General features: G+C 38.4%; 1 pseudogene across 1 annotated transcript; it reads right to left on the bottom strand.

Annotated features, from left to right (window-relative positions):
* Window positions 1-19,422: 19,422 nt before the first annotated feature.
* Window positions 19,423-20,502, bottom strand: LOC114691332 (annotated as a pseudogene). The gene has a single exon (XR_003734198.2). The product of XR_003734198.2 is annotated as a 26S proteasome non-ATPase regulatory subunit 10-like (transcript).
* Window positions 20,503-21,688: the final 1,186 nt, after the last annotated feature.

The following is a 21,688-nucleotide window of genomic DNA, read 5'->3' as shown; positions in this document are numbered from 1 at the left end:
ATAAAAGAAACACTACTAAAGTTTAAAACGCACATCAAACCCCACACATTAGTAGTGGGAGATTTTAACACACCACTCTCACAAAAAGACAGATTTACCAGACTGAAACTTAACAAAGTAATAAAGGACCTAACAGATGTTATGAATCAAGTGGACCTAATAGATATCTACAGAACATTCCATCCTAACACAAAAGAATATACCTTCTTCTCAGCATCCCATGGAACCTTCTCAAAAATTGACCACATGCTTGGACACAAAACAAATCTCAACAGATACAAAAAAATTGGAATAACCTCCTGTATCTTATCAGACCACCATGCCTTAAAGTTAGACCTCAATAACAACAAAAATTATAGAAAACCCACAAACTCATGGAAACTGAATAATGCCCACCTGAAACATCAATGGGTCAAGGAAGAAATAAAGAAAGAAATTAAAGAGTTCCTAGAATTCAATAAAAATGAAAGTACAACATACCCAAACTTATGGGACACTATGAAAGCAGTGCTAAGAGGAAAATTCATAGCTCTAAATGCACACATAAAGAAGATGGAGCAATCCCATACCAATGAATTAACAGCACAACTGAAAGCTCTAGAACAAAAAGAAACAAACTCACCCAGGAGAAATAGACGCCAGGAAATAATCAAATTGAGGGCTGAAATCAATGAAATAGAAAACAAGAGAACAATACAAAAAATCAATGAAACAAAGAGTTGGTTCTTTGAAAAAATCAACAAGATAGACAAACCCCTAGCCAAATTAACCAAAAGGCAAAGAGAGAGCACCCAAATTCACAAAATCAGAAATGAAAAGGGAGACATAACAACAGACAACGAGGAAATCCAGAGAATCATCAGATCATACTTCAAAAACCTGTACTCCACAAAAATGGAAAACCAGGAAGAAATGGACAATTTTTTGGATAAATACCACATACCAAAATTAAATCAAGACCAGATAAACCATTTAAATAGACCAATAACCCCTAAAGAAATAGAAACAGTTATCAAAAGTCTCCCAACCAAAAAAAGCCCAGTGGGCAGTGGTGGCGCACGTCTTTAATCCCAGCACTCGGGAGGCAGAGCCAGGCGGATCTCTGTGAGTTCGAGGCCAGCCTGGGCTACCAAGTGAGTTCCAGGAAAGGCGCAAAGCTGCACAGAGAAACCCTGTCTCGAAAAACCAAAAAAAAAAAAAAAAAAATTCTATTTGGGGCTAGAGAGATGGCTCAGAGGTTAAGAGCACCGACTGCTCTTCCAAAGGTCCTGAGTTCAATTCCCAGCAACCACATGGTGGCTTACAACCATCTGTAATGAAATCTGGCGCCCTCTTCTGTATACATAATAAATAAATAAATCTTTAAAAAAAAAAAAAAAAGCCCAGGACCAGATGGTTTCAGTGCAGAATTCCACCAGACTTTCAAAGAAGAACTAATACCAATACTCTTCAAAGTATTCCACACAATAGAAACAGAAGAAACACTACCAAACTCTTTTTATGAGGCTACAATTACCCTGATACCCAAACCACACAAAGATGCAACAAAGAAAGAGAACTACAGACCAATCTCCCTCATGAACATTGATGCAAAAATACTCAACAAAATATTGGCAAACCAAATCCAAGAATACATCAAAACAATCATCCATCACCACCAAGTAGGATTCATCCCAGGGATGCAAGGATGGTTCAACATACGAAAATCAGTCAACGTAATACACCATATAAACAAACTGAAAGAAAAAAAACCACATGATCATCTCCTTAGATGCTGAAAAAGCCTTTGACAAAATCCAACACCCCTTCATGATAAAGGTCTTAGAAAGATCAGGAATACAAGGAACATTTCTAAACATAATAAAAGCAATTTATAGCAAGCCAACAGAAAACATCAAATTAAATGGAGAGAAACTCAAAGCGATACCACTAAATTCAGGAACAAGACAAGGCTGTCCACTCTCCCCATATTTATTCAATATAGTACTAGAAGTTCTAGCTAGAGCAATAAGACAACATAAAGAGATCAAAGGGATACAAACTGACAAGGAAGAAGTCAAACTTTCACTATTTGCAAATGATATGATAGTATACATAAGTGACCCCAAAAACTCTACCAGGGAACTCCTACAGCTGATAAACTCCTTCAGTAAAGTGGCAGGATACAAGAACAACTCAAAAAAAATTAGTAGCCCTCCTATACACAAATGATAAAAGGGCTGAGAAAGAAGTCAGAGAAACATCACCCTTTACAATAGCCACAAATAATATAAAATACCTTGGGATAACACTAACTAAGCAAGTGAAGGACCTTTTTGATAAGAACTTTAAATCTCTAAAGAAAGAAATTGAAGAAGATATCAGAAAATGGAAGGATCTCCCATGCTCATGGATAGGTAGGATTAACATAGTAAAAATGGCAATCTTACCAAAAGCAATCTACAGATTCAATGCAATCCCCATCAAAATCCCAACACAATTCTTCACAGACCTGGAAAGAAAAATACTCAACTTCATATGGAAAAACAAAAGACCTAGGATAGCTAAAAGAATCCTATACGATAAAGCAACCTTTGGAGGCATCACCATCCCTGACCTCAAACTCTACTATAGAGCTATAGTAATAAAAACAGCTTGGTACTGGTATAAAAACCGACATACGGACCAATGGAATCGAATTGAAGACCCTGACACTAATCCATGCACATATGAACACCTGGTTTTTGACAAAGGAGCCAAAACTATACAATGGAAAAAAGAAAGTATCTTCAACAAATGGTGCTGGCATAACTGGATGTCAATATGTAAAAGATTACAAATAGATCCATATCTGTCACCATGCACAAAACTCAAGTCCAAGTGGATCAAAGACCTGAACATAAATCCAGTTACACTAAACTTAATAGAAAAGAAAGTAGGAAGCACTCTTGAACGCATTGGCACCGGAGACCATTTCCTAAATAAAACACCAACAGCACAGACCCTGAGCACAACAATTAATAAATGGGACCTCTCGAAATTGAGAAGCTTTTGCAGGGCAAAAGACACAGTCAATAAGACAAAAAGACAGCCAACAGAATGGGAAAAGATCTTCACCAACCCCACATCTGACAGAGGATTGATCTCCACAGTATATAAAGAACTCAAGAAACTAGACATCAAAATACTGAACAGTCCAATTAAAAAATGGGCTAAAGAGCTAAACAGAGAATTCACAAAACAAGAAATACAAATGGCTGAAAGACATTTGAAGAAATGTTCAACATCCTTAATCATTAGAGAAATGCAAATCAAAATGACTCTGAGATACCACCTTACACCTGTCAGAATGGCTACGATCAAAAACACCAATGACAGCCAATGTTGGAGAGGATGTGGAGCAAAGGGAACACTCCTCCACTGTTGGTGGGAATGTAATCTTGTACAACCACTGTGGAAATCAGTATGGCGGTTTCTCAGAAAATTAGGAATCGAACTACCTCAAAATCCAGCCATCCCACTCTTGGGCATATACCCAAGGAATGCTCAATCATGCCATAAAGATACATGCTCAGCTATGTTCATAGCAGCACTATTTGTAATAGCCAGAACCTGGAAACAACCTAGATGCCCATCAACGGAAGAATGGATGGAAAAAATGTGGTACGTATACACAATGGAGTACTACTCAGCAGAGAAAAACAATGAAAGCATGAAATTTGCAGGCAAATGAATTTAACTAGAAAAAAATCATCCTGAGTGAGGTAACCCAAACCCAGAAAGACTGTCATGGTATGTACTCACTCATAAGTGGATTCTAGATATAAAATAATAACAATCAGACCACAACCCATAGAACCATAGAGGCTATATATATAACATGGAGGTCCCTAGGACGACTGTGGCTTATAATAAATTTCGGTTTTACTCAATTATTGAAAAAAATAGCCAAATGAATAAAAACACATGAACTATGAACCAAAGGCTGAGGGGGCTCCCAGCTGGATCAGGCCCTCTGAATAGGTGAGACAGTTGATTGGCTTGATCAGTTTGGGAGGCAACTAGGCAGTGGGACCAAGTCCTTTGCTCATTGCATGAGTTGGCTGTTTGAAACCTGGAGCTTATGCAGGGACACTTGGCTCAGTCTGGGAGGAAGGGACTGGACCTGCCTGGACTGAGTATATCAGGTTGATCACAGTCCTCGGGGGAGGATTTGCCCTGGAGGAGGTGGGAATGGGGAGTAGGCTGGGGGTAAGGGGAGGAGGTGGGAGGGGGGGAGAATAGGAGAACCTGGGGCTGATATGTAGAACTGAATGGTATTGTAAAATAAAATAAAAAAAAAATCTTTGCCGGGCGGTGGTGGCACACGCCTTTAATCCCAGCACTCGGGAGGCAGATCTCTCTGAGTTTGAGGCCAGCCTGGGCTACCAAGTGAGTTCCAGGAAAGGCGCAAAGCTACACAGAGAAACCCTGTCTCGAAAAAAAAAAAAATCTTTTTTTTAATTTTATAATTTAATTTAATTTTACATATCAGCCATGGATTCCCTTGTCCTACCCCCCCCTTCCGCCTTCCCCCAGCCCACCCCCCATTCCCACCTCCTCCAGAGGGTAAAGACTCCCCTGGGGATTGAGTTCAACCTGGTAGATTCAGTTCAGGCAAGTCCAGTCCCCTCCTCCCAGGCTGAGCTAAGTGTCACTGCATAAACCCCAGGTTCCAAACAGCCAGCTTGTGCACTGAGGACAGGTCCTGGTCTCACTGCCTGGATGCCTCCCAAACAGTTCAAGCTAATCCACTGTCTCACTTATCCAGAGGGCCTGATCCAGTTGCGGGCTCCTCAGCTATGGTTCATTGTTCATGTGTTTCCATTCATTTGGCTATTTGTCCCTGTGCTTTTTCCAATCTTGGTCTCAACAACTGGGAATTAATCCCCCCCCCCCGAGACCCAGCTATATTACTCTTGGGCATATACCCAAGGAATGCTCAATCATACCACAAGGGCACTTGCTCAGCTATGTTTATATCAGCATTGTTTGTAATAGCCAGAACCCGGAAACAACCTAGATGCCCTTCAACTGAAGAATGGATAAATAAAATGTGGTACACATACACAATGGAATACTACTCAGCAGAGAAAAACATTGACATCATGAGGTTTGCAGGCAAATGGATGGATCTAGAAAAAAATCATCCTGAGTGAGGTAAAGACTCAGAAAGACAAACTCAGAAAGACTCAGACTCAGAAAGACAAACATGGTATGTACTCACTCACAGGTGGATACTAGATGTAAAACAAAGATGACTAGATTGCTACTCACAACTCCAGGGAGGCTACCTAGAAAACAGGACCCCAAGAAAGACACAGGGATTGCCCAATGACAGAGAAATGGATGAGATCTACATGAACAACATGGACATGAGTGGGGTAATGAAGGGCAAGGATCGAGGGAAAGAGAGCTTAGGGGAACGGGAGATCCCAGCTGGATCAAGAACAGAGAGGGAGAACAAAAAAAAATTTTTTAATACCCTTACTAGCTAGAGAACATCATCATTGGTACTTGGTATAAACCTTTCAATCTGTAGGAATGAAAAACTGTATAGTTTACAGGTTAAGAACATGATTCCAGAGTCAGACAACCCAACAGATGTTAAGCTTATAATTCATTACTGAATGAAAGGCCTCTCTAAATCTCAATTTATCTGTACAATAAACATGACAGTTCCTAGCTCTACAGAAAGAAAGATGGCCTGGCATGCACTGCATGCACTGCATGCTCTTTTGCACTTTCAGGGTGGTTTGTAAGGATTCTTGCCTTTAATCACCATATATGTTGCACCATTCTTTCCAATTGTCTGTTGTCTTTCACTCTTGTTTGTACTGGATTTGACAAACAGAGGGCTTAGCGTTTTTATAGTAAACCTATCACTTTTTTCTTCATGATATTTGCCTTTGGTATTATGCTTAGAAAGCAACAGATTTAAAGAAGGAGTAAAGATAGTACAACTCTTTGAGGAAAGCAAAATATATCTGGCATGCATAATGTGAAGAAGAGAAAACCCAACATCCCTCTTCTCCTGTACCTCTACTGACAATGCACCATTTTAAAATCACTTCAACTAAAAAAGGAATTACCACCTGAAAACCTCCCAGTGATCACAGGGTATCCAGGTCCTTGGTCTGTCTGAACCTTGATCTTAGACTTAAATAAATATTCACGGCCATAGTCAATACATAGTAAGTGGAAATTATTCCCTTTTTTAACAAGTTTTCCACATGACAGTGAAACATTTATAATAAATTACTCTAAAAATGCAGGAAATCACCAGAAGCATGCATATCTGAGAGAAATTGGGTTGCAGGTACAAGTCCCTTTCCCCCACCCTCAACAAAGCCACATGAAGACTTTCAAAGTTTAAATAAATCATAAATAAGTTATCACTTCTAGTAATTTGAATCGGGATGACATTTACTAGCAGAGGACATGATACACAAGTTTGAATAGCAAATGATGACCTGCCTCTTGTTTGTGTCTCATACAATATCATTCATTCATTAGTTTGTGAGAGTTAGTATTTAATCAATTAATGCTTCTGAATTAAAACTATTAGAAAAAAGAAGAGATAGAACCAATCTTAAAAGTACTTAAGGCAACCAGATGGAAGCTGAGATAGTCTAGGACTAGACTATCAGAAAGTTTTCAAAGTAACTCCACCCCTGCCTTCAACCATTACTTCCTTTATGTAGAAAATAATAATAATTCTGAAAAACAGAATTTAGTCTTTGCTGGTTGGTGGGGGGTGCATGCCTTTAATCCCAGCACACAGTAGATTGAGGCAGGTGAATCTCTGTGAGTTCAAGGACAGCCAGAACTACACAGAGAAACCTCATCTCAAAAAACCAAATGTATATGCAGAAAACCAGTTGCAACTTTCTAACAATTTTTTTCAGATTTAGATTAGTACTAACTCAATATTAATCAGATTAGGAGAGATTTGTGGTTTTGTTTGGTTGTTTTTTGTTTTTGTTTTGTGTGTGTGTGTGTGTGTGTGTGTGTGTGTGTGTGTGTGTGTTGTGGTACTGGAGATAAACCCCAGGGTCTTGAACATGCTAGGCAAACATTCTACCACTAAGCTATAACCCCACCCAACTAATTGTTTGAAAGTGTTTATTTTTGTGTGTGTGTGTGTGTGTGTGTGTGTGTGTGCGCGCGCGCGCGTGCCCATGATCCCACTGCTAGGGGTGGAGTGTAGAAAGGTGGATCTCTTCAACTTAATGGTCAGTCAGGCTTGCCAATCAATGGACTCCAGACCCAGTCCCATAAAGTAAGGGGGAAAGCAATGGAGAAGACATACAACACTGACCTCGAGCCTCCAAACACACATGGACACCCACACAGACATGTACATGCACCACACACACATACCAAAGTGCAGCTCAGTGTTATTTTTCATAACTTTTTATAATTCATAAAGGAATTCAAACAAAAAGTTACCACTAATCATATAGGGATCTTTTCCAAATAAGCCACTTTAGAAACAGCAGGAGTAACATATTATACATTTTTATTTTATTTTTGAAATTATAATATAATTACAACAGTACTCCCTTCCCTCCCTCAAAACTTTCCCTTATCCTCCTACACCCCTCTAAATCCATGGCCTCTTTTTTTCCACTAATTGTTGTTACAGTCTTATAAGCATATACATATATACTCTTAGATATAACCTGTTCAGTCCATATAATGGTACTTGTATGTATGTTTTCAAGGTTGATGGGACACCAGACAACCAATTGGCATGCTCTTCCCTGGAAAACACAACCTCTCTCACTCCCAGCTTTCCTCAGTTGTCTGCAGTTCTTTGTGTAGGACTGAGGCCTCACAGGCTTATTCCAACCACTATGGCAAATCCATTGGTGTCAGGCCATGTTTCTGCAGTCATGTTAATGACATTTTAATGGGTGTAGCTTTTGATATTAGTAGGAGACACAATCTCACAGCAAACTCCCTGATCCTCTGGCTCTTAAAATATGTCTGCTCCCCTCTTACACAATGTTACCTGAGCCTTGGGTTCAAGAGTGGTATGTAGATGTATCTATTGGGACTGGGCTCCACAACTCTACATTTTGATTGGTTGTGGTTTTCTGTAGTGGTCTCCATCTGTTGCAAAGAGAAATTTCCTTGATGAAGGGTGAAATTGTATTTAAAAATCTCGACGTTCCTATTATGTATATATTGGAGACTATAAGAAGATTCTGGTTTTCTCAAGGTCACAAACAAGTAAGCAGCAGCATATCAATGATGAATGTTTCTCTTAATCTGCTGCTCCATCTACATAGTATATAATTTCTGCCATAAACATCTTGAAATATGTAGGAAGTCATAAGAATTGCTAATACTACTTTTCAGCACTGTCATATTTTGTCCACTGAGCCAACCATACCAGATGTCTTTAAATAAAAGATTTAGACAGCATAAAAATAAAGTGTTATTGTATATGAGCTTCTTAAAAATATAGCAATACATTAGAAATACCATACAGTATTGTGGGAGAAGGGAATGTTTAAAATATGAATGAAATATAGTCAGAAACACAAAAAAATGGCCATAGGTGCAGATAATGAAGTAGAAAATAATGAAAAAGTAATGGAAACTTGGCTTGATAAAATACATTTATCTAACATAATGAGCTAGAAACATACTTCCCATTTGTCAAGATAAATATGGACTGTTTTGTTTAATATGCCCTTATCAGTGTATAATTCTGTTAGATTCTTTAAAAAAAATTGTTGATTAGTAGGCTAAAGTAGTTAAGAGGGTAACAGAGTTGTAAGGTGACTATTACACTAGCCAGGTACTACCAAATGTAAACATCCAATACTAACCACTACTGAAGATGAAATCTGAGAACAGATCTGAAACAACAGCTTTTTCTGAGATTACTGTGTCTCTCTCCTAGCTACATACTTCTATCTAGTTACTTTAAATATTTAAGCAAACATTACTCTCCCATTTCTTTTTTTTTCAAGACACGGTTTCTCTGTGCAGTTTTGCGCCTTTCCTGGAGTTCACTCTGTAGCCCAGGTTGGCCTCGAACTCACAGAGATCTGCCCGCCTCTGCCTCCCAAGTGCTGGGATTAAAGGCGTGCACCACCACTGCCCAGTTCTTTCTTTCTTTAAGTTTATTTATTTACTTATTTGAGAGAGGAGGCTTGTATACCTAACTCAGTGTGCTTGCAGAGGTGAGAAGACAACCCAAAGAAATCAGTTCTCTTCTACCATATAGGTCCCAGGGACTGAATTCTGGTAGTAAGTCTTGGTGGCAAATGTCTCCACCCAATGAACCATGTCAACAGCCCCTGCTCTCCCCAGTCTTATGGCAGATGATCATATACAACAGATAAAGGCAAAGTAGTAAATCTTAACACCCAGTACATAGAAAGAGAAACTAAAGAATGCATGTAGACATAAATAGAAAAAAAAAGCCATTTGGGGATTTTCACTCATTTTCTCTTTTCTTTCTCTTTATTATTAATTTTTTAGTTTGCATATGAATTAATGATTTGTTAATATATATATATATATATATATATATATATATATATATATATATATATATAACTATACTTTTCATATTTGCCCAAAGATTATGTCTTTTGGTGTTCATTCAAGAGTATAAAACCTTCTTAGCAAGGCAGTAGCTGGAGTTTTCCTGTGTCCACCCAGCTCCTGCACCAGCTTAGACCCAAGTAAACACACAGAGACTTACATTACTTATAAACTGTATGGCCATGGCAGGCTTCTTGTTATCTAGTTCTTATTATCTTAAATTAGCCCATTTCTATTAACCTATAAGTTGCCATGTGGCTTTTGGCTTACCGGTACTTTACATCTTACTTCTCATGGCAGAGGCAGCTGGTAGCGTCTCCTGACTCAGCCTTCCTGTTCCCAGAATTTCCTTTTTTGCTTATCCCGTCTATACTATACTTCTTGCCTGGCAACTGGCAAATCAGCATTTTATTTATCAATCAATCAGAGCAACACATTCATAGCATCCCCAGCACATGGCCTTGAAGATTTGAAGGTAATTTTGGCCTGATCTTCTACTGTTCACAATATGAAGTCCTTGCTCCTTTTTTATACCAATTCTTGCATTTTCCATAGCTCAAAGTAATGTTATGCTACTCTGCCTTTCAACAAACCATTCTTTTCACTTACATCATCTTCTAATTAATTAAAGACCTACTTCTTCCAGACTTACCACAAAATGCTTGTAAATATTTGCTTACTTGAGTAGAAGCTTCTACTAGATGTTGAGCTAATAGGAAAAAAATAATCATGCTTGTCCTTGAAGTGCTAACCCTAATCACACTGCCAGGTACAGGGTTACATATGTATGTTTGCTGAGTGCTTAACACATAAGCAAATATTCAATCAGTATTGAAATTTGTTTTTCTTTCTTTCCTTTCCTTTCATTTTTTAAAATATTGACAGAATCTGTTTCCTTGTCTTCCCCCCTCCCGCCCCCATGCTGAAAACTATCCCATTCTCATTTTGTGTTTTATTGGCATGCATTAGTTATACATAATCTGGTATTCTATTATGAAAGTTGCACAGCTGCATAAATTGTATTTTGATTATATTCACCCTTATCACCCTGTCATTCCCCCTCAGAATTCTACTGATTCTGCTCCTTTTCCCAACTAGTTCCAGATCTATTTCCATTTTCACAGGTTTGGTTTTATTTTGTTCAGTGACCTTCTGCCTTTTATTAAGGTTACTTACAGAAACATGAGTAAGAGATTACTTACACAACTATGGGAAACTTATCCATAGCTGTATCCTCTAGCAGCCATTATTAACTGCCTACAGGAACTGGGGGAGGGGGTTCTCAGAAGTCTATTCACTGGTAATCATTAACAGCCTATAAATCTTTGGAGAAGGATTTAGTCACCTGGGCCCTTCCTTACTCCCTTACTCCATGATAAAATGTTCATGGACCCAAAATGTTCTTGCACAGGTCTTGTGCAGGCAATCACAGCTAAATGTTTAAGAAAGCAATGGCCAGGTTTTGTCAGAAGGACATCATTCTACACTATTCCATCCCTTCATCGAGCTATTAAGTTCTTCCCATCCACCTCTTCCATGATGCCTCCTGACTCTTACAAGGAAGAGACGTTGCAGATTTCTCAATTAGAGCTTAGAATTCAACAGTCTATAATTCTCAGCCCTTGGACCAGAAAATTATCCCATTCTTATCCCAAGAACTCCTTACCTCAATAATATTTTTTAATCTGTTATATTTTAAGACATTAAAAGACAGTATCCAAATAAAAGGAGATATAAGTACTTTCCTCTTTCCCATACTAAGTACAACTAAAAACCCTGAACATTATACAAAGCAAACAATAAAGACTCAGAGATATAGAAAAAAGGCAGTCTGGCCTGAAACTTCAATACCCAAGGAATAACATGTAAATACCCCTAATCATAATGCATCCAGGAAAGGAAAAAGCAAACTGACTAGGAATCTTAATTTTTTTCTATTGCTGTGATACTACACCATGACCAATGCAACTTATAGAAGAACCAGTTAATTTGGTGCTGCTTTACAGTTTCAGGGAGTCCATGACTATCATGCCAAGGAGCATGGCATCAGGTAGGCATGGCACTAGAGGAGCAGTAGCTGTGACCTTAAATCTCAACCAAAATTGGAGGCAGAGAAAGAGAACCTGGGAATGGAGTGGGCTTTTGAAACATCAAAGCCCAACCCTGTGACACATCTCCTCCAACATGGTCATACCTCCTAATCTTTCCCAAACAGTTCTGCCAACTGAAGACCAAGCATCCAAATATATGAGGCAAGAAGACCCACCCCAAATGTAGGCCAAAATTTCTGGTAGCAGCCTATATAAAAGAGCATGGGGAAAGGAAGCTTGTGCTTTTTGCCTACTTGTGCTTTCTCTTACTGACAAGTTCATCTATCCCGCTGGTTGTATTGGAACCTACTCTTTTGGGATTCCCAATAATAATTTTTGGGACTCGATACTAGCTGAAATACCGAGCCTCATGGACTGAACAATTATCAGACTCATCAGGAGACAGCCATTATTGGAGCATCCGGAATACAGCCTGCAAGTTACTCTAACACATTCCCTTTTAGTTTATATAGGTTCATTCTATCAGTTCTGTTCCTCTAGAGAACACTTGCAAATACAATACAACAATTAAAATGCTGAAAACTAAAGGCAAAGAAAGGGTCTTACAAGCAGCCAAGATACCTTACATAGAGAGAAAAAGAGTTTCTAATCAGAAATCCTAAAAGCTATAAGGAAGTATCACAATAAACAATTATAATGAAATAATGAGAACAATTCAGGTTATATGTAAAAATGGATTCAGTAAAGAGAAAGGAATATTGAAGAAAACCCAAACTGAAATTAACCTGGAAATATTTTTTAAAAATCCAAGAAGTCTAAGAAAAATAGTAGAAATCCTCACCAAACTGAATGGATCATGCAAAAGACAAAATATCAGGACTTGAAGACAAGGTAGAGAAATTTTATCATTCAATCAAAGAAAATGATTTTCTTAAAAGTTTTTAACCACAGGAACAGAATGTTCGAGAAGTTTGGGACATCAAGAAAAGATAAATCTATAAATTAAAAGCTCATAGAAGGAGGGAGAGCATTTCCAAGTAAAATAGATGGACAGTATTATCATAAAATCATAAGAAAACTACCCAAATCTAGGGAGATGATCACTCAGGTAGAAGAGACACAAACACACATAGACACATAGACAGGACACAAAAAGAAACTCTCTGAGATATTCTATAATTAAAACATTAAACACAGAACAGAAAGGGTACTGAAAGCTGCAAGAGAGAAGGGTCAAGTCACACAGAAAGACAGGCGCATCAGAATAACAGCTGGGTTTTCAATTGAAACTTTACAAATCAAAAGAGCTTGGAGAAATGTGCTTTAATTTCTAGAAAGCAGAGGCCAACCTGGACTACTTTACCTGCAAAAATTATCATTTGTCATAATTGAAGCAAAAGAAAAACCTTTCCATAATTAAAAAAAATTATTTGTAAGGCCACCAAGGCAGCCCTACAAAGATTATCAGCAGGAATATTTCATATTGAATAGGATAAGAGGTAACAGAGAGGAAATAAATAATGACAGGATGGTGATTATGCAAAGAAGAACTAAGGAAATAAACAACATAAAATCATCATTTCTCAACAATAATTTTGAATACTAACAGCCTCAATTCCCAATCAAGAAGTACAAGATACATTGGCACAGGAGACAACTTTCTGAACATACAATAGTAGCACAGACACTAAGATCAACAATTAAACTGTAAGCAAGCCCCCAATTAAATGCTTTCTTTTGTAAGAATTGCCTTAGTCAGCTGGGCGTTGGTGGCGCACGCCTTTAATCCCAGCACTCGGGAGGCAGAGCCAGGCGGATCTCTGTGAGTTCAAGGCCAGCCTGGGCTACCAAGTGAGCTCCAGGAAAGGCACAAAGCTACACAGAGAAACCCTGTCTCGAAAAAAACCAAAAAAAAAAAAAAAAAAAAAAGAATTGCCTTAGTCATGGTGTCTCTTCATAGCAAGAGAACAGTGACTAAGACAATGGTGGACTGAAGGAACAGTTAAGAGCTCACACCCTGATGCACAACCATGAGGCAAAGAGAGATCACTGGGAATCCCATGAGTCTTTTGAAATCTCAAAGATCACCCACAGTGACACAACTTCTCCAACAAGAACACACCTCCTAATCATGCCCAAATAGTCTGCCAACTGAGGATCAAGTTGGAACATATGAGTCTATGGGGGCCATTCTCATTCAAATCATCACATTCCACTCCCTTGCTCCCACAGGTTCATGGCCATATATATCATAATGCAAAATGCCTTTAGTCCTACTTCAAAAGTTCCCATAGTTTTTCAGTTTCAACATAATTTAAAAGTTCAAAGCCTCTTCTGAGACACAAGACAATCTCCCTTAATTGTAGGAGATTAGTAGACATCTCATGGCTCTGGCAATATATCTTGAGGTCTTCAATTAAATCCCAGGCTTCAATTTCACAGTATCACACAATAGTCTCTCAAGGCTTCCATGTGGGACTCCTATGCCACATGCCTGGCCTCAGAGGCACTCTTTAACCAGGGAGGAAGACTCCATAACCATTTTACTCATGTATCCTTCATGACTCTAAAGCCTGAACCATATGGACAATACTACTAAGTCTGACTGCCCATTCAGGATACAGCCTGGACCTTTTGAATCATTTCAAAAGCTTTCTGTTGTTGTCTTTTAGGAGCAGAAGGACTAAAGGTTTTTTTTAAGTGTTAAAGCCAAATACTGATAGGATACAAAGACACCAGATAGAGATGGTGCAGTGATTAAGACCACTACTTGCTCCTGCAGAAGATCTGAATTTGATTCCTAAAACTACCCTGAGCAACTATTAGACCCAGGGGACACACACTTTCTGACCTCCTCAGGCATCTCCATATACATGGCATATACAACACAAACATACACATGAAAAAACTAAAATAATAAATCTTTTAAGAAAGGAAGAAAGGAAGGGAAGAAGAAAGGAAGGAAGAAAGGAATACAGGAGGTAAGACAGGAAGAAAGAAACCCAAGCATTCATGCATTATGCTGTAAGGGATGTAAAAGAGTACAACTACTCTGGAACACAATCTGGAAATTTTTATAATAGCTAAACATTGAATTGTCATAGGACACTACAAATGCCCTCTTGGGCATTTATCCCAGAGGAACAGAAACAAAATGTGAACACAAATGTTTAGAGTAGCTTTATTTATAATAACAAAAACTGGAACTAACCCAGATGTCCTTCCATAGTGGAACAAGTCATATTCAATGTAATAGAATATTACTCGATTAATATAACAGTCTGGATGAACCTCCAGAGAATTATGATAAATAAAAATATCCAATCTCAAAAGACTGCAAAATATATAATCATATAATAGATAATTGTGCTTTAAAAAAGGGTGTGGGGAAAATGGATATGGCCATAAAATGGCAACATAAAGGGTCCTCATAAATATAGAAATATTCTATACCTTAACAGTAAATATCAATATCTTAGTTATAACATTGCACTATAGTTTTGCAAAATATTATCACTGGATGAGGCACTGAAGTCTTGACTATATTGTTTTTTACAACTATATTGTAGTTTTATATAAACAATATATAGAGTGTATTGTTTTTTTATATAAATCTATAATTGCTGTGTGACACTATTTCTGGGGAGACATGAACAAATGTCTACTTAAGTCAGATCTAGAACCAACAACAGAGCAAAGTAAGGATGCCATCAAAGTCCAACTTGGTGAATCAATTAATTTTGTTGGGGTTACTTAAAGGAATATGGGTGAGGGGTGACTTGAAGGACTATAGCTGACTCAAAGATAGCTGCATTCATTATCAAAATCCCACCCCAACATGAATGACAGCTTATGAAAGCTGAAAACCTGGAGCACAGTGCACAACCTACAGAGAGTACAATACTTTGGTGTGGAACATTAGTTTACAGTGAGTGAATATATGTCAATGTGATTGGTTTAATAAAGAAGCTGGCTGGCCAATAGCTGGACAGGATAAGGTTAGGCAGGAGAGCCAGAATAAGTGTACACTGGAAAGAAAAAGGGCAGAGTCAGGAAATTGAGATAAGATGCTATAAGAGTGAGCAGGATGGAAGTATGTACGTGAGGTAAACGAGCCTCATGACAGCATATAGATTAATAGAAATGGGTTAATTCAAGTCATAAGAGCTAGCTAAAAACAAGCCTAAGCTATCAGCCAGGCATTTATAATTAAGTCTCTGTGTGGTTACTTGTGTGGGACAGAGCTGGTCAGTGGTCCAGACAGAAAAGTCTACCTACATATGGTGCCCAAACATCTGGCACATACATCCACATAAGGCCTAAAAGGTTCTAAATACACAAAACCAGAGCCAAATGCAGCTTCCTAGTCTCATGTCTCTCATGCAGCCACAGTACAGAGATGTGCTTCCCAGCTGCTGCCTGAAGACTTGAGCCATCAGCATGAGAGCTTCCAGAGTGAGCTCCACCAGCATGTCATGAACTAAGCCACAGGGCAGGCTTAAGTTTTCCTCATGCAGACAGAAAGATTACAGATACACAATAAAGACAGATCCAGATGGGGAAAAAAAAGCCTCTAAATGGGTGACAGTGTATTTAAAAAGGTATATAGGCTTGAGAGAGAAAAAGAGAAATGGTATACACAATCATAAAAAATACAGTTTAAAAATAATAAAGTCTTTAAAGAAAGAATAAGGTAATATAAAGGGAAAAAGCTATGCAAAGATGGAAAACATATGAGGAGTCTGGATCCTGTATGTTATTGTGTTGTCTTTGAATTTTCTGATTGGTGATGAAGGAAGGACAGCTGCTAAGACACACTGGATTATGGGAACTACTGGATTAAACTAACCTATATATTTTTAAAATGCCTTGACTTCAAAATGGAAGTAAAAATATGTGTTACTTTGGGGAAAAGGTTATGCTTTTATTTCCACAGGCAATGAGAGGCTATGGATTCATTCCAGATTGATATGGATCAGGTTTGATTGGGGAAGACTCCCTGAAAGTCATGGCTACAGACATAAAGAAATAAACCTAGAAAGACTACAAAACACATAATATATATTTTACCTGCTCAAACATCAAATGAAAAATCACCTTTGGCTAACTTGTGTATAACACACAGTCTATACTTGTATTACTACAGACATGTATGTTACCTTTAAAAGTTTATGTATTTTCAGAACAAGGGAACCAGACACCAATGAAAACATATGGCCCAGGTGATCCAGCATCTCAAAATGTCTCTGTTACAGTCTTCTCAGAATTCTGCATCCAAAACAGCTTCAAGACTGCTGGCTGAGATGGTCCAGCTTCACAAACTACTCCAGCCAAGCTCTAACAACTACCCTAATTTTCTCAAAGTTACCATAAAAATACCAGCACCCACAGACAACATGAAGTAGTCTAGAGAACAACACCCACATTTACAACAGACGGGGTATAGGTGGGTTTGGGTTATTCAATGGATTATAGATGTTTGTCATTGTTTGGGGAGGGTCACATGTTGTTACTGGTCATAGCTAAACAAGAGTTAAATCAAAGATCTCTTTCTCAAGGAAAAAAGGGGGCTATGACATAAGAATGATAGGAAAATGGGTAGATTATTGAATCTACTTTAATTAAAAAACAACCATTAATCTCAACATATTTTACATTGGTATGGATTTTGGCTTATTGATACAAATTTAAAGTTAATTTTGTTATATTGTATAATATTTATACTCATGTTTGGGGTATTGTGCTTATGCAGTTCATTTAAAAATATAATGTATAACTTATAAATAATACATAAGGTTAGTAGTTAGTCATCTATAATAATCAAACTTACAGTCATATTAGGTATGTTTTCAAAGTTAAATAGACATATTTCAATAGATAGTTGGTCTTCAAAAACTTACAGAATATCATTTAATATGTTTAATAACCTTAGGTTTTTCATGACAGGGATACCTGTCTGTTCCTAAAAGCACCAATCTACTACAAATAATGATGATGGGCATCAGAACCTCCATATAGAGTTTGCTTTCTTTATGGCAAAAGCTAGCCATAACTTTGCCAAGACAAGGTAGGACAGTCCTTCAAAATTACTAGGCCTGTAGGCCAAAGTTGGATACCCCAACATTACATCACTTTGGGTAACTCTCCAGGCAGCCAGATATTCCTGTTGTTAGATAACATTACACCCTTCTTGGGTCTTTGAGGGAGTTAAAGATTAAATAATTAGACTTAAAGTTTTCCTTAGTTATGATAAAGAGGTAAATTAGGTATAAAACTTTACACTCACAATGATAGATATTTTCTCTAAATTTGCCAAATAAAGTGAACTGGATATTGTAAATGTAATTCTTACTTGATAATTGTTTTGTTATATATAATTTTACTATGTTAAAGTAAAAACCTTCCTTTTTATTTAGACAAAAAGGGGGAAATGTGGACTATTCCTTTACACTGAGTGAATATATATCACTGTGGTTGGTTTAATAAAGAAGCTGACTGGCCTATAGCTAGGCAGGATAAAAGCAAGTGGGAGAATCAGACTAAGAGGACACTGGGAAGAAGGGTGGAGTCAGAGAATCAAGAAGAGATGCCATGAGATGCAGAGTGAGCAGGATAGAAGGAAGTATTTACATGAGGTAAACAAGCCTCAGAGTATTGCATAGATTAATAGAAATGGGTTAAGTTATAAGAGCTAGCTGAAAACAAGTCTAAGCTATTGTCTGAGCATTTATAATTAATATTAGGTCTCTGTGTGGTTATTTGGGGAGTGGCTGTCAGGACAGAGCTGGTTGGTGATCCAGACAGAAAAGTCTGCCTACAGTTTGGAGATTATCATTTCCAGGTGGCTCAGTTGTTCTGAGACTCATCAGTGTGGTGATATATTGTGTAGCCTAATAAATTTGCCTGAGGGTCAAAGGACAGAGTCAGTCCTAGATTAGACATAGAAGTCAGGCAATGGTAACATACACCTTTAATCCCAGCACTTGAGATCTCATGCCTTTGCTTGGGAAGCACACACGCCTTTAATCCCAGGAAATAATATGGCAGGGCAGAGGAAGGTATATAAGGTATGAGGAAATGAGAACTCACTCTTTTTAGGCTGAAGATTTCATAGAGATAAGAACTAGAGGCTATTCTGCTTCTCTGATCTTTCAGTTTTCACCCTGATATCTGGCTCTGGGTTTTTTTTTAATTAAAAGACCATCTAAGATTTGAACACCACATCAGGGCAGCTTAGCTTTTCTGAAAGGGACTCTCAGCAGTCCTTTCAACCTATGCATGCTCTGGGGAGAAGGTATCTATGAATTCTATCAGTTTCAGGGACTTCCTGAAGTTTTAGAATTGTTTAGTACAGAGTTTAATGAGTTTCCCTGAAGAATGGAATATTTCACCTCCCTTCAGAATAACTCTGTTTCAAAGAGCTTACCTACAAAATGGGAAGTTCTTTCTTGGAGGAAATTGCTACACACCAATAAACTAAATTTTATCAAAAGTAATTTTTCATACAATGTATTCTGATGATGTTTTCCCCTCCCCATCTCCTCCCTGATCCTCCCCATCCCGCCACCTATCTAACTCTCCACCTTCTCTCTCTCTTTCTCTCTCAGAAACAGACAAAAACAAAAACTTTTGCTTACATAACTAGGAGGAAATAAAATCAGTTATATATTTATTCAACATCTGTGTTAATGAATGATATGATTACTGAGTAAGCAATTCCTGCTGCCTCATGCTTTATCTGGGGGTGGGCAGCTCTGTCTTCACCTTGTAAGTAATTAAAGCCAACTCAATATCTTTGTTTTATGACCTGTTACATAATATAAAATCAGTGTATATAAGGTGAGAAAGAACCTCGGGGACATCCACTCCAATGCTTTCACTTTTTTTTTCCAAATTAAGCAAGATTTAATAGAGAACAATAAGTGACATCAGCAGAACAATCTCAAGAGTTTTGTTGCCTGAACAGTGGGTTGTAAGCTTAGAACAGGGACTTGAGCAGAAGCGATACAACATGTAAGATTCTGAAGGTGAACAAATGCTTTCAATCATTCCAGATGCCTTGTGCACAGTACAACAGTTTCCAGGACAGTGAGGACAACAAAACCCACAAAGAATAAACTCAAGCTGCTTAACTTTCTACAAGTCTCTTGAGTATTAAACCCAGGCCACCCTTGGCCACTTGTAGGGGTGTCCTTTATTCTTTATTCTCAATGTAAATACTTGCTCCTCGGGTCACCAGTAATTTTGCTTCTTCCACTCTCTCCTCATCACAGGCTAAGTGTAGAGGAGACTGTTACCCTCAGTGTCTTGGATGTTTGTGGATGCTTTGTAGAATAGAAGGACATGAACGTCTTCAAGTTACCCTTGGCTGCTGCCCGGTGCATTGCTGTAGCCTCATAATGGTCCTTCGCATCTGGATTAGCCCCACCTTCTAGTAACATGACAGCAATCTCATGCCTGTTTTTCGAAGCAGCATAATGGATGGGCGTGCAGCCATTTTGGTTGACAGCATTCACTTGGGCACCTTTTACCAGGAGGGCTTTTACAATCTCATCCCGGCCAGCAGAAGCAGCAATATGAAGAGGAGACCAGCCTACGTCATCTTTATCATTCACTGGCACTCCAAGTTCCAGCAAGAATTCAACAATTTCTGTATGACCAGCTGAACATGCCCAGTGCAACGCAGTTCTGCTGTCTTGATCGGTTCTAGTAGCTAGAGATATATCGGCCAAAATGTGCTCCTTCAACTCATCCAGCTTCCCGGTGTAGGCCAGGTTGCAGACCATTAGGTTAGACACACACCCCTCCATTTTGCCTTCCCAGGATCTCCGTGAAACTCCAAGTCCCCGCTTTCACTTTTTAAAAGCAGGAATTGAAGATTACATGATGAAATATGGTCAAGGTTAACTATAGAATTAGTAGTAGAAGACTAAGTTCTCACTCAAGAATACATCCTTCCATTATAGTAGTTTGATTTCTACAAGAAGACAGTCTCTTCAATATTGTACATGCAGAATTCTTTTAGAATTCTCCTGTACACCATCTGAAATGGATTTTAACTATTCACTATCTAACAATTGTCTTTTTTTTTTTTTTTTTTTTTTTTTTTGGTTTTTTGAGACAGGGTTTCTCTGTGCAGTTTTGCGCCTTTCCTGGAACTCACTTGGTAGACCAGGCTGGCCTCGAACTCAGAGATCCACCTGCCTCTGCCTCCCAAGTGCTGGGACTAAAGGCGTGCGCCACCACCGCCCGGCACAATTGTCTCTTTTATACAAGATAGTTGATCTCCAAACTCATATCTCAAAGTTATCACCAGCAAAAAGAAATATTAAGAGTCTGGGAGCTTCTCATCCCCAACTGCTAGACAAACACAATAGATTCCCACAAGTTGGGGGTTCCACTTGCTTCTCAGTGGCCGGGATGGGTTCAATCTCATGGGATGAGCCTTAAATCCAATCAGATAATGCTTGGTTATTCGCTTAAGTTTTGTGCCACTATTGCACTAATGTACCTTGCAGCTCAGTCATCACTGAAGACTGAAGGTTTATAGCTGGGTTGGTGTTTACCTTTCTCCTTTGGTGTGGTGCAGAGTACCTTCCAATACCAAGAACACTAGTCCATAGTTGTGAAGGCTCTTGTTAGGGACCATCTCAACTTATCCATGTTCAATTAGTTGTATAGGTGTTGTCTTCAGCAACAGAGGTTTTTAACATCAGTTTGTGGAGAGCAACCAATAGCTTTGGCAACAACCTTGGTTATTTGGGGGTTCTCATGAGGCTATTTTGGCCAACCACTTGAGTAGATGTAACACATTCCTGGTACTGGAAGCTTCATTTGGTGATAAGAAATGTCTGATTGGAGCTCCACCTCCCCTGTTATTTGGCAGTTTCATTTAGACCACCTTCATATATGTATATATTTTAGGAATCTTCAGCTGTATTAGCGTTCCATACAACCCATCAAATATCCTTCAGATTTACCTGTACTTTCCTGTATTCCCTCCCATGTCCCATTTTTGCTCCCCCTGACCATTTGATTCTCCCATTCCAGCA

The sequence above is a fragment of the Peromyscus leucopus genome, chromosome 4, assembly GCF_004664715.2.
Source record: "Peromyscus leucopus breed LL Stock chromosome 4, UCI_PerLeu_2.1, whole genome shotgun sequence".
Lineage (NCBI taxonomy): Eukaryota > Metazoa > Chordata > Mammalia > Rodentia > Cricetidae > Peromyscus > Peromyscus leucopus.
The sequence above is the reverse complement of the archived record's forward strand: the minus strand, read 5'-3'. Positions and strand labels throughout refer to the sequence as shown.